Below are 13,938 nucleotides of genomic sequence, written 5' to 3'. Positions count from 1 at the left end.
CACCATACTCATTACTCAAAAAATTGTACATTAAACTCTCCAACGTACAACTAACAGAAAAACGGTTTTACATACACAGTAAACAACAACGAACGTTGTAGTGGATATTCTACAATTCTATTATGAATATATTATTTGTTTGAGAGCTTCAATGAAATACTTTTATGTACGAAACATTAACACGAAGTAAATATTTGTAAATCTATTCTGTTTGGAATTACAAACTTCAAAAGCTCAAAAATAAATACTGTACTTGCTCTTAATTAAGATAAACTTTACAAATAGGTCAATCTCTTTGATAAATTAAAATTGACGAAACCTTTTTGGAAACGGAAGATCGTACAAATATGCCCAAATTTCTTGAATACCCTCTATGATTCTTAAAGGAATTGTTTTTAAAAGCCAAATTTCTGTGAATGTTATTCCATTCTAAAACCATTTCCTGGACAAATTCTTTCAAATACTGACAGTATTAAATTAAATTAAGAAACACGTGAAGCATTATTCAGAGACGGTTTTTTTGGCATTAGTATGATTCACAAGTCCTATTTCGTTCAGAACCTGACCCGGACTATGGCATCTAGAACATACTAGTAAAATTTCAAGCAATAAAGTAAAATGAAAAATTAGGGGTTGGTTTTTTAGAAATATTTCAAAAACTATTTGAGATAATCGAAATTTGGAAAAAGATCCTTGTAGAGCAGAAAATTGCCCAAAAAGTTTGTTTTTCAATTTTTGGAGCTAGTCTTCGAAAGGTTTAGAAAAGATCTCTATTGGAACGATTGAAGAATTTTGATATTTTACTTTTTTATTAACAATCAAAGGCATTAAAAAATTATTTATGTAAGTAACATCAAGTAGAATCCAAATTAATTCTTTTTTCCCATGTATATAAAAGTATAAAATCGTTATTTTGACATCTTTGATGCACCATAATCCATATTTTGAAGAAGAAACTGATAAACCCGACATCATTGCATTCCACAATGCCAAAAAAGGAGGAGTGGACGTTTTGGATGAAAAGTGCACGGTCTTTCTATTCCAGGGCTTTTTAAACTTTTTTATATAGCAACCCCCTTCAAGCTTAGAAAATTTTAAACGACCCCCTCCTCCATATAATGAAATATATATTAACCGTAGATGTAGATGTAATATCGCACTATTTTACAATTATGTAAATAAAATAAGGATTAAAGAATACGTACCCATTCATTTCATAAATTTTATTTATAATGATTGAAAAGTATCAGATCTTTGCGACCCTTTTTCAGTAGTCTCGCGACCCCAAGGGGGGTCGCGAACCACAGTTCAAGAAGCCCTGTTCTATTCCACTAGTCAACGAACTAACCGTTAGCCAGTTTGTATTAACATTAACCACGTCAACGCCTACGTGATATTTTCGAGTTTTCCTGGCAAATCTCAGCAAAAGACTCGATTTCATAAAGAGCAAGATCTAGTCCTGCTTCTACTGAACTCGAGATTACTTAACAGGAATCTATATGCCATGTAGCTTACCAAAACATTAGGAAAAGCAGGTTAGATGTGGAAATTATCCAAAAAAACATGAAGGAAGACCTGCTGGTTGTCTCATCACCATTTGTGATAATTGCCCCGACGTTCGGTATTTAGATTGTGCTAAATAATATCTAAAATAAACGTTCGAGTTTTTTTTAGTTGAGAGTTTTTTTTCTCTATTCCGCAATTTTTTCTGAATTCATTTCATTATTAGATAGCCTGGTTATCACAAAATTTTTGATATTAATTCAAATACTCAATAAATTTAATGAGTAAAGCAAAAATTGATACCATATAAGTTCAGAATGTGAGATGGCTTTGACTGCCGTAGATCATTGTCTTCTATTTCATACGCTGCCAGGTGTAGTGCTCTGGAGTTCCTTAGACTTTCACACTTGAAGAGAATGTGGGTAGAGGTTTCATCCTCTGTGCACGCTGCATTACCAGCAAAATCTTGCATCCATTGAGTCGATAATGTCGAAACAGGACTCCTATTTGATCTTCATAGATTGTTCTTACTAAGGCTGATACATTCCGCAGCACTTCTCTACTTATAGTTTCCCAGGAGAGTTCTATGAAATGTTGGTGTGCCCCAACTACCAGTATGTAACAAAATGGTAACCTTACCAGTAACTGATCATCATATTAGGATATGGTGATTTGCTTCAAGTCATATCTAGATTAAAGAGCGTTGAAAAATTGCATCAAGTGGAAACAAAATCAGATATTTGTGTCATAACGATATAAACTTCAATAACAGTGAACTTGATAACCTTGATAACTTGATATTCATAAATTTTATCAATACTAATTGAAGTTGGTTGAAGACTTGTTACCATAGAAACGTTCCAATTCTTTTGATAATGTTTTGGTGGTGTTTTGGATTATTAAGCATAATTGTAGATTTAAGCAGCCAATAATCACGAAAGGTTACCGTATACAGCTTAGAATGACAGGTGTACATGAATTAATAGGTAAAAAGGTACACAAACACCACGAACAATAATAATTGGCTATTTTCGACGATTTCCTGAGATACTCGTTTATTAAACAATATCTGTCGATTTTCAGATATCACTGAGTTAATGAAAAATGGGATAGATCAAAGATAAGTTAATAAATGTGGACCTTCTTTTGAAATACATCTAGAGATTTGTTGTGAAAAGCTTATCCACACACACACGTGCACACACAGGCACTCACGTACACACACGCATACATTTCAAATTTCAAATTTCAATTCATTGTTTCAAATCATATGAGTGAGTTTTGACTGAGCTCCTACGACATGTAGGATTAATTTAAATTATTGAATTAACAAAACTCATGGAATCAAATAGTTTCATTCAATGGTATGTCGCAGGTAATTTTCAGTAGAGCTCGACATAAAATTTCATGATATTAATAGTTGAAGATTGAATTTAACATGTTTTTTCAATAAATAAAAATATTCTTTTGAAACAAGAAAGTTCATCATAATTTCAAAAAAATTATATAGGTAATTATATTTTTCTCAATAATTTTAGTATCGATGTTAAACGTCAAATTACTTAATAATATAATATATCTGACTAGAGGATATTCTTCGGGAAAAGTTTCATATCGATTTACGCGGAATTTGTTTCCTCTATTCATTCAACTTTAAATTGCTATTATTTATTCTGGGACTGCCACCATTTGTCGCAATGTCCTTTTTCCCGACATGTGCACATTTTTCAATGACCTTTTTTGTTTGCGAGAATATATAGCAGTTTTAATTGTCGGTTCTTAAGAGCTGAGGTGAAGATGAATAATTCAAATTGAGCTTTTGCGTTTATTTGAAAAGAGAATTCTAAAATATTCATAATGGATATATAGTTTTCGTTACCTAATACCAGCGATCGTGAATAAAATATTTATACGGGAATAGAGAAATATGAGTGAATGGTTTCTGTACTGTAGCATTTTCACCCTTTAAGTACCATGAGTCCCATATGGGGATTGTGCTGTTTTGCCCTACTGCAGTTTCATTTTATTTATTTGTCATGTGTGAGTTGTATCGTAAATTTGTTTCTCGATTGTAGAAATAGAAAGCTGAATTCGTGAATAAGTATAATGCACTAAAATCAGCCTGAATTAGTAAACGCTTATTTGTTATTTATTTTTGAGGTTATGTTCGAACATATTTCTGATTTTAACATGATAGGACGAGAATTTGTTATGTTCTTGTTGTTCTGAATCTGTTGTGTCATCAATATTTAAAGAGATATTAAAGACCTTTCAAATTACCACTCAAAAAAGTCGTGTTGACTGAAATTTCAGTGAGATATGATGTAAAATAGTTTGAAGTTTGAAAAAAATTAACATTAAATAATACTTTTCTTCGAATTTGAAAAAAATCTATTTTGTCCATTTCTTCTCCATAACTATGAGAGATACAAAAACAACTAAACAGTCAAACTAAAGCATTTTTTACGAAGATTATTTTGTTCTTTTTATTTTTTTCTATAGCATAAAAATTGATGGAGTTATAATCAAATTAATTTGTCACTATAGTGCGAGGATTGCTTATCCACAGCCCTTTGACCCTTTATTAATAAAATGTGGAGGGTCTCAAGCCCTTCTAACATACATATGCTTTTATCTCTGAAAATTACCTTTAAAATGGTTTTTTGTAGGATGTGATAGCTTCAAAATTAATGGAGTTACATAAAAAATAAGAATTTGAATTTTTTTTGTGAACTATAGGATATGAAAAAGTTTCAAATTTTGGCGCACAGATTTTTTCTGTTGATGCTAAGGTAGGTACATTTGAGAGTACCAAGATAATCTACTATGTAAATATATACGCATATATATATTTTTTTAAAATGTTGGGATCTCGAAGAAAATGAACTTTCATTCATGAAAAATGTATAATCAAAACAGAGAATGTCATTGAACACTACTTACTTATAGTATTTTTGGTAAAGGGGTGTTTCTTAAGGGATGGCAGGGTACAATACAAAACTATCTTCATTACATTCTCTGCAAAGGGGTAGTTTTTAAAGATTGAATAATAAAAATTAATAACCAATGTTTTAAATCGTTAAAAGATTTTTTCCTATATTATTTTCATCAGTAGGGTAGTTTTTAAGGATTTTTAAGGGTTGATACTTCAAAATATATAAATTTTCTATTATAAAAAATGTTAAGTTATTTATGCTGTATGAACGAAAAACATTTGAATTGAAAAAAAGTGGGAAAAACTATAATATTGGTATTTTTGGATAAGGGGTGATCTTCACCCCTTAAAAACAGTTTGCACACCTTGCAAACTGTTTATGCACGCGTATGCTGTACACAAAGCTACAACTTGCTGCTTCGATTCATATAATTTCAGGATAAGACTTCAAATTTAACTAAAATTATATTTACTAACGAAGAAATATAATTCTGCCGAATAAGAATATCCGCAGTGTCTGAAGAAGAAAATTTTTGCTAAAAATTCAATATTACCGTAGGAGTGAATTCGAACGACTACAGGGTGGGATATGTCCAATTTTAAAGGCAGATGGAAAGTGTCACAGAATCCTTGAAATATTGTTAAGTACGTGCATTCGCGAGGATATTGAATCCCAATGGAGGAATGCATTTTTACGTGTCTTGGTAGAATTCGGAAAGGAAGTTGTTCTACTCTAAAAATATAATTCAACCGGTTATTCATTTAACAGTGAAATTTTCAAATTACCAAGTTAATTTTTCGTTAATTTATCCAAAACATATTTCCACTTTGGTGTATTTGAAGGCTTAAATTAAAAATTAATGGCTTTTTGTAACGTCGTTTTTATAATGACATTATTTTATTAAAGTATATTTTGTAAATTTCAATCTGAAGAATAATCTCGTCACGAGAAGGAAAAGGTCTCAATATTTTAAGCATGACTATAATATTTTTCTCCTTCATTTATACGATTTATATTCGCGGGGTTAATTAATAAACATTGTCTCTTACTTTAAATACTATACACTTAACTAACTTGTAATAATTCACTTATCACAATCACACTATAGTTTATTTAAGTTCTTCGATTACTTTGCTTGTTGTATATTTCGAAATAGTTCTCAAAATAGAAAAAAGCGAATAAATAGACCTTCCTAGAAATCATTCAAAAGAAGCATTGGAATAAACCACTTGCTATAAAAACTTATATTAAAACAAAGATCAAACAAATTCCGGGTAGTTCATCAAAGGCGGCGCCTTCGCCGAATTTGAGAGCTCCACTATATCCTAGAAGGACCGACTCCAGGGCGGGGATGAGTTCGTATTAAGTCTGACCTCTTAGGAATCTTAGTTATTTCAAACAAAGGTGAGGTGTTTTATAACATACAAAAAAACCGTTACCTCTTCTATCTCCTACGCTTCACAGCTTCCACCTCAGATTTTGTAAATATAGTACAAACTCGATCATCCGACCTTCGGTTATCCGGCCTTGCGATTTATCCGACCTACTGTGGATTTTTTTGTCTCTTGAAGTTGTGGTGATGGCTTCAAAAGGTAAGAAGGTGGTTGTATCAATGAAGGAAAAACTGAAAGCATTGGAGAGATTAGAAATTTTATTGAAAGTGGCGCAAGATTACAGCGTAGAAAAAACAACGGTAGGGGGACTGGAAGAGGAATCGAAAAATAGTGTCATAACAAAAGCATTGGATCCGAGGGCGATGAAAAAATGTGAGTATGGAAAGGTAAGTGAAATTTTGTACCTGTGATTTTATCAACACAGGGATAAAAGTGTACCGATATCAGGACTAATCTTACAAGAAAAAGCATCGATAAATCTGCGGGTGGATGCGAAGTCGCGTCGCAATTTCGCGCGGAGACTCCTTCCTCTTTCCTGAGTTCTATGGAAGATTCTGGGAAGTTTTTGTTAAGAGTTAGCCGGTTGGCTGAACACTCTTGTCTTCTTATTCAGCCTCTTATCTCATTTTAATGTTTTCCCCCGCTGTTTTCTTTTTACTTAGAGTACTAAACTCTAGCCTTGAAGTAGTATAAATATTATAAATCCAATATATTACCTGATATTACGACAAACAAAACATGAAACCAAAATAAGGATATGTGATAATTGAGCGAATGAATACTAGTACAGTGAATAAAGGTCGCAACATATCCTCGATTTTGCCGGGGATTGATTTTTTTTAATTGGTAGGTATTGATGGGTACTTTCAACTCTCAAATTATTTACCAGAAAAAAATATGTGGAAGGCAACGGGAAAATGGCCCAAAATTCCAAATACTCGTTTTTTGCCAATAACTACCGAAATATGGCAGTTAGGGAGTTCTTTTTGGGCTTAAAATCAAGGTCAATTCATCATCTACAAAAATTGTCTGAACAAATTTTTTCCAAAATTTGATTATTTTTGAGATAACAAACTCCAAAAGCCCGTATTTGGAGCACTGCCGGTGACGCAGAAGAGTTCGCTCCACGCGTTCTCATAGAAGCAGGTGGACAAATTGTTCAATAACTCGTGTAAAAAATTAATATTTTTTCATGATTAAAAATTCATTTGAAAGTGAAAATCCATAGCTTGACGACATACTGAATATTTTTTCGAGAGAATTTGTTTTTAATATTGAAAATCCTGCCCAAAGTTCTCTTTCCTAGATATTTTTCGACTATTATCCAATTCACCCAAGTTTTTGTTAATAATAGTTATTCAGGTGAATCTTTTTGGATTCTGGGGCTTTGAAAGGTGTTAAACTTGTTCAGAAAAATTCATTTCATCCGGCTATATTAACAAATAAGGTATCTTTCTAAAGTCGTTTTTTTTTTGGATTTTTGGAGTTTTTAAAAATCCTAGGGTCTTTAAGGAATTGACAAATAATGAATAATCAGATCGCCTTCAAATGCACATCATTGGAAACTTGAGAATTTCTCCTTTTTAGTACCTCTTTCCTTTTTTCCCCTCAATTTCCGTAGGTTTTTAAAAAATTGAAAAACCGCGGCATTTTCGAGCATTATTTTCTCTTTACACTCGATTTTTTTCAGTTCAAGAATGTTACTTTCTAGAAGGCCACGTTCTGATCTTTCCATTGTTATACATTTCAAGTAGGTTCTTTAGAGTACGAAAAAAATCCCCGCCTCCAAATAGATGGAATTGCGTCATATATTTTTTCATTCTGTGCGGCGCCCATAACCTATAATATCATACGGGCGTCTGCTATAGTCTCTGCCTCCACGCTGTCTTTTCAGTTCTTCTGCTTGTTGTTGTTTTGATGTTCATAATAAACATTCTTTGCTCTTTACGAAGGAGTTTTAAAAGTTTAGGAATTTTAAGAGCCTCTAGACTTTAGGATTTGGTAATCTAGCCAATATATCCCAATCGATTATTCCCGAAGGAAATAATCGCATTTGCACCCCCAGAATTGTTAAGAAATGTACCATTCCTGGGGGCCTCGCTGAAGGCCGTTATAATTTCGCGAATAGGAGGCACGTGGTGGCACCATCTACAATTGGTATTTATACTTAACATCGAGATCAGTGTATTTTTGAACTCCTGGGCCTCGAATTCGAGAAGAAACTGACATATTTTTACATTGTTAAAACTGTGGATTTTCGAGGCCCCGTGAAAAATATTATTGCTGTTAATAAAGTCATCGGGCCTATTTTTGTAGATAATGAACTGATCTTCATTTTAAGCCTAAAAAGAACTCCCTAACTGTCATATTTCACCAGTTATTGGCAAAAAACGGTTTTTTGGAACTTTGGACCATTTTTCTGGTGCCTTCCAGATGTTTTTTCTGGTAAATAATTTGAGGGTTGAAAGTACCCACCAATACCTGCCAATTAAAAAAATTAAACCCTTGAACAATCCTTGCAGGGTTGGTATATTTTCGACATTTATTTACCGTACTATTGGTAGATATTATAGAGGATTTCTATATTTTACCACCTCATAACAATTTTTGTTATTCACAGTAGAGAAATTCGTTTAGACTAAGATCTACTTTGGCGGAAATGAGATTCCTTTTCAAGCAAAAGTTCATATCATAATGAATAAAGTTGGAACAGCATCTAGCTCTATTCTACTAATATAACTAAGTTCGAGAGGTACACGTTAACATCGAACAATGATGAGGGAATTCATATTTTCCTTCGACCGTATACGAAAATTATGAATCTCACACGTTTTGCATTCTTAGAAAACCACATTTAGGTCTTTATTGAGATATAACAACTTTGATTAATCACATGAATGAATATGATATATACTCTTTCAAGGATACAAAGATTTTTTATTACAAAAGAGATTCATAAAAAAGGTGACTGTTCAAATTGATGCCCTTCTTGATCAATGCATTTACGGCATTACGTTTCTCAACAGCTCCGTTGAAGCATATAAAGCTATCCGCGAAGAGTTTCAAATTCTTCTTCAATTGCAGTTCAGAGGTCGGGAATAGTGCGTGGGTAACTTGCAAAAAGGCGATCCTTGAGAAGGCCCAACAGTGTGTCAGGTGACATGACCGCGCGAGCTAATCAACGAATCCTCGTTTGCCTTTCTATTCTCCAAAATAAATATTAAGCTACTCCCGCACACATAACGCGTAGTGCGACGAATTTCCATTCTGTATGGAATATGCGATCGCATCGCACTGCAGATTGTTTCGGTTGCTCAACTAACGCCAGCGCAGCGCCACTTTACTTGTTGTTGCAGATACCGGTAGTCAGAATGCGGCGCGTCGGCAACAGAGCCCGTTTTTAAGAATTTCTTGTACGTCTTTCACGCTGTTGACGATTTAGTAGCAGTTAGTTTGGAAATTATGGTTGAAATTCGATTATTCATTCTGAAAATGCGTCTACTCGACGAGCCGTGTTATCATGACACAGACACAACTGTCTGATGTACGAACATGCTTCGTTTTAATGTTTTCTTATGAGCATTGCCGAACTTATGCCGTCCTTCTCTAATTCAAATTTTGATAAGCAAAAAAAAACCACTACAGAATCAGATTATTCATAAATGATAAATGAAATAAAATTATGGATTTAGCTCAAATATTTTTATACAGAACTTAATAATGGGGATATACTTGGAATAGAATAAAAATAGATTTAAAATTCATCTAAAAACGAAAATCGAAATGAAGTAGATGAAGTTTTATTTCGAGGCTTAATTAAGCTTAGAATATGACTGATATTTAATACATTTTCGAATTAAACGTATTCAAATTAGTACTTAAATATATACATAGTTTAAACAATGCTCGAAATTTTAAAATTTTGTATTTATTTCGTTTTAATTCAACAAATACTAGCATACATGTCGAAGCGATTTGATTTCTATTTGTTACTGCAAGTTTACTAGTCATAACTGTATTATATAGGGTCATGAAAATTGCAAGTACTGCCGATTTCCCTGGCTTTATTACAAAAGTCATAAAAAATTTGGAAGAACTTAAAAGTTACGGGACTGAAACGTGGTAAAAGGTGGCAGTTGTGTCCACTCTGTGTTACAGCTTTATCTTTTTCTAGTTCGATCTCTGTCTTTTCAATTATGTAAATAAACTCGTCTAACACACAAATCAGTAGGCAAAACAGATCACCATCATCCATACCAATCTTAAAAACAATCTGGAGTGGGGTGGGAGCAATATGATTAAGTTTAAGGCAGCTAAGATCCAGGCTGTTGTTTTCGCAAAGAAGACTGGCACTGCAGCTGGGAATTTGATCCTATATGGACACAAATATCACTATTACTGCAAATTCGATTGTTGAGCGTCGAGAATAGATGCAATATGTCCTGGAACAATCACGTAGCAAAATTAGTTAAGCAAGCTTCCCAAAAACGTAGAGCTCCCTCTAAGATTATAAAGCTGCGTTGGTAATGCAAGCAAATTAAAATCACTCACCACAATACCTTTAATTTGGGAGTCTAGTAATATAATATAATAATGGATGCATTTTCCCAGATTGATTCACTGCTTATCTGTTGAAACAAAGAGCAGTACTATATAACAACATCAATTCCAGTTAAAATGGTTTTTTTGCCTTGCCCAACACAACTGCCTTAATCCAATCAATGGATCAATTTTCAGGCTTATTAATTGCAGCGAACATTCAAGCAGATGTTTAATAAAACAGACGGCGAAGAGGTGCAATTAATAAAAGAATTTTGGAAAAATAATATCATTAATCATAAACCTATGTTGGAAAGAGATTTTTGAAAGAAGTATGGAAAAACATTTGACCAGAAGACATTGGAGACTGTGTTGAAATTGAAACGTACCAGTTTTTCGCAAAAACGCCGGAAATATCTTGATCCTTTGATTGCAGACGGTAGCATTGATCGCTCCCTGAACTAATACCAGGTAATAGGATTCTTTCTACCCTAATAGTTATACCATCTGCTGATAGATTATTTAATTTAGCAACATATTAAATATAATTTTCAGTTAGTATTCTAAAAACGAAGATATCATTTCCATACAGTTTTGCAACTTTGAAAATATAATCTTCCTGAGACTTAATGAAAAATCCAATCTTTCTATTATATATTCTTCACGATTCGAGCTTTGGAAATTACGAATTTTAATATCCATCAATAAAATTAATCCAAATTATCCGAGAATTTAATGCGTACCGAGCTCTATTTTGATGTGACGCTCTTTTTAATATTACCGTTATTTCATTTTATAACCTGCTAATTAAATCCATTATAATTCTGCTGTATTAAAAGCATATGTTGTTTATGTTTAATGTACATCTTTGATACATGTAGATATAAAGGATATTCCATTAATATATAACACAAGTCTGCAAAAAAAGTTGAGAGTTACATCTATTTTCAAAAACAAAACGCAAAACATTATCTTTCATAAAAATTTGTCAGCATTTATTTTAATATAAAAATTGTTGTAAACATTTTTGAATGAGTTTTGTCAACTCATTCATCTAATGAGTTTATATTAATTCGGCTGGTTGAAATCAATGTAATTCATAAAAATCCCAAACTAGGTTCTTCCTGAGGATACTCTCTTATTTTGGACATTGGTAATTTTATATTTTTGCGGCCCCCCTCGCTCGTAAATGGGGTGTTTTATCTAAAATAACAAAGTACATTCGACTTCATGTGTTTTGCCATATACAGATAATTATAACTCGTCATGGGACACCCTGTATAGCAGCTATATGTGGGTAAACCTTACATGATAGCATCACAGAAACCAGTTCTAGTCTAGTGTAGTTTTTATGTAGACCTGTATATTCAAATAATCCCGAAATCTGAATCATTTATTGAGTATCTTGCTCCAAGTGCGACAGTCTCAACTAAATTATTTGAATCAAATTAAATTTGCCTTGCAGGCGTTAGGTAACAGATTGAAAATAAGGATTTATTGCTCATTTGAATTTTATCAACACCTGTGCAGCTTATGATAATTATTGAAGTTCTTTTAAAACTTTGAACATTTTCAGAATGGTTGATAAACCAGTTGGGTTGTCAAAATTCCTATTATCAACATCTCTCTTTCAGAAAATATATCAACAGGATAAAATTATTGAAAAAAAATATCAGTGACGCTGGATGCGATTATCGGTTAAATCGAATGAAATAATAAACCGTTTAGTCTATATCTACAAAAAAATAAATTTTAGTCCACAGTACTTAATGATTAATACATACTTGAAACTTTGCATAAAGATTTCTTTGTGTGAGTCCGACAAACTTTTCATCTATTACTTTTTTAAAACTGCTGCTTTTTACAGCTAGAAATTTCGAAATATATTGAATTTACAAGTTGTTCGTTGGGATTATGGATAAGGTATCGGTGTATTTATGAAAAAAAACTAAGTACGTTATCAATTGGAAGATTATTTTATTTCTTCTAGAGTTTCCAAGGTATGTCCTTACAAGGATCGGAGAGAACTAAACTACCTACTTTCTAAACTTAATATATTTTTGAATTTTATTATCCATTCTATACATAGATAAACCTATACCTGGTTTTAAGACCTATAGCTTTTTTTTGTTATTTTAGGAAATATCAAAATATATTCTTTGACAACGTTAAAATGTTTTCATCAGATGTTTTAATTTAGAAATTCAAAAAATTGTTATATTACTTCCAATATCAATTGCCGATTGTTTGATCTACCATAGGTGTACATACCACATTTTATAAATTTAATAGTTTTTTAAACATTCAAATATATTTAAAATAACTTCCTGTGATTGTATATCTCAATCTTAATTATTAAATTCATTCATTCATTAGTTCTCACTACACTGTGCGATTTCATTTTATTTAGAGAAATTTATGATTAAGTAAATCTCACTTAGCCACGCCACTGCTTATCGTAGACTTCTTACAATAATATTTCAAAAAAATTGTGTACATACGCCTTTCGAAAGCTTCGGGGAATAAAATTGCATTTATGTTTACCATTCGATGTTTTCATTGGTAAACAGTGGATATGATGACTCTACGTGGACTGACGGGTTAAAACGTTCTTCGCCGTCTTCCGATTCCATTTTTCTCGATCTTCCCAAAGATCTTCTTTCAATCCTCTCTCTCGAATATCCTTCTCGATACCTTCTCTCCAACTTAATCTTGGTCTTCCCCTCTTTCTTCTTCCTTTTGGTGCCCAATTTAAGATTTGTTTTGGTATGCGGTCTTTAGGCATTCTTTGGACATGTCCGTACCATCTTAGCTGTCAGTCAGTTCTATTTGCGAGTAAAATATAATTGTTGATTAAGTCACTTGAAAAGTATTAAAAGAATTGCTTAAAATTACTTTTACAAAGAAATAAGTGAGTCACGTTTCTCGAAGTAAATTGGAATTAATTTAACGGTAAGCCACCGCTTATCGCAGACTGTCCGCCAGGAATATTTCGAAGAAATTGTGTACATACAGCTTCGGCAAATAGAAATGCATTTATGTTTACGATTCGATGTTTTGATAGGTAAATAGTGGGGATGAAAGTCCACGTGGACTGATGGTTTGTTAGATATTTACTAAACTTTAGTAAGTATTTATAAAATATTTATTGTTCCTCGCATAACTGCCTTCTGCATTTGATATTGGAAGAACTATACAGTTTGTAGACAAAATATTGTAAAAATTAAGAAACGAACGTAAAAATAACTGAATAAAGATACAAATAAAATAAAATTTCGATATACAGAAGAAAACCACAATTATTAACAAAAGAGAGAACGAGTTTTGCATTCTATATTCCCACATTGTTGTTTTGTGATGTATTTGTAAAATTTGTCCCACAAAATAACTGCTGCATATGAAAATGACGATGATTTTGAAATGGAAGACGACGATGAAGATGACGATGAAGTCGAAGATGTAAATGGAGATAATTTTGAAGTAGATAATAATTAAATATGTATTTTGAAGATAAAATTAATTAATATTTCGATACTATAATATAATTATAATACAAATTCAATAGA

The 13,938-nt window shown here is 32.4% G+C and overlaps 1 protein-coding gene across 3 annotated transcripts in view; it reads right to left on the bottom strand.

The window, feature by feature from the left end:
• LOC130446519 (nitric oxide synthase) overlaps nt 1-13,938 on the bottom strand; it is a 174,393-nt gene that overhangs the window by 54,691 nt on the left and 105,764 nt on the right. The window lies entirely within an intron of this gene.

Source organism: Diorhabda sublineata, chromosome 7 (genome assembly GCF_026230105.1).
Source record: "Diorhabda sublineata isolate icDioSubl1.1 chromosome 7, icDioSubl1.1, whole genome shotgun sequence".
Taxonomy (NCBI): Eukaryota; Metazoa; Arthropoda; class Insecta; order Coleoptera; family Chrysomelidae; genus Diorhabda; species Diorhabda sublineata.
The sequence above is the reverse complement of the archived record's forward strand: the minus strand, read 5'-3'. Positions and strand labels throughout refer to the sequence as shown.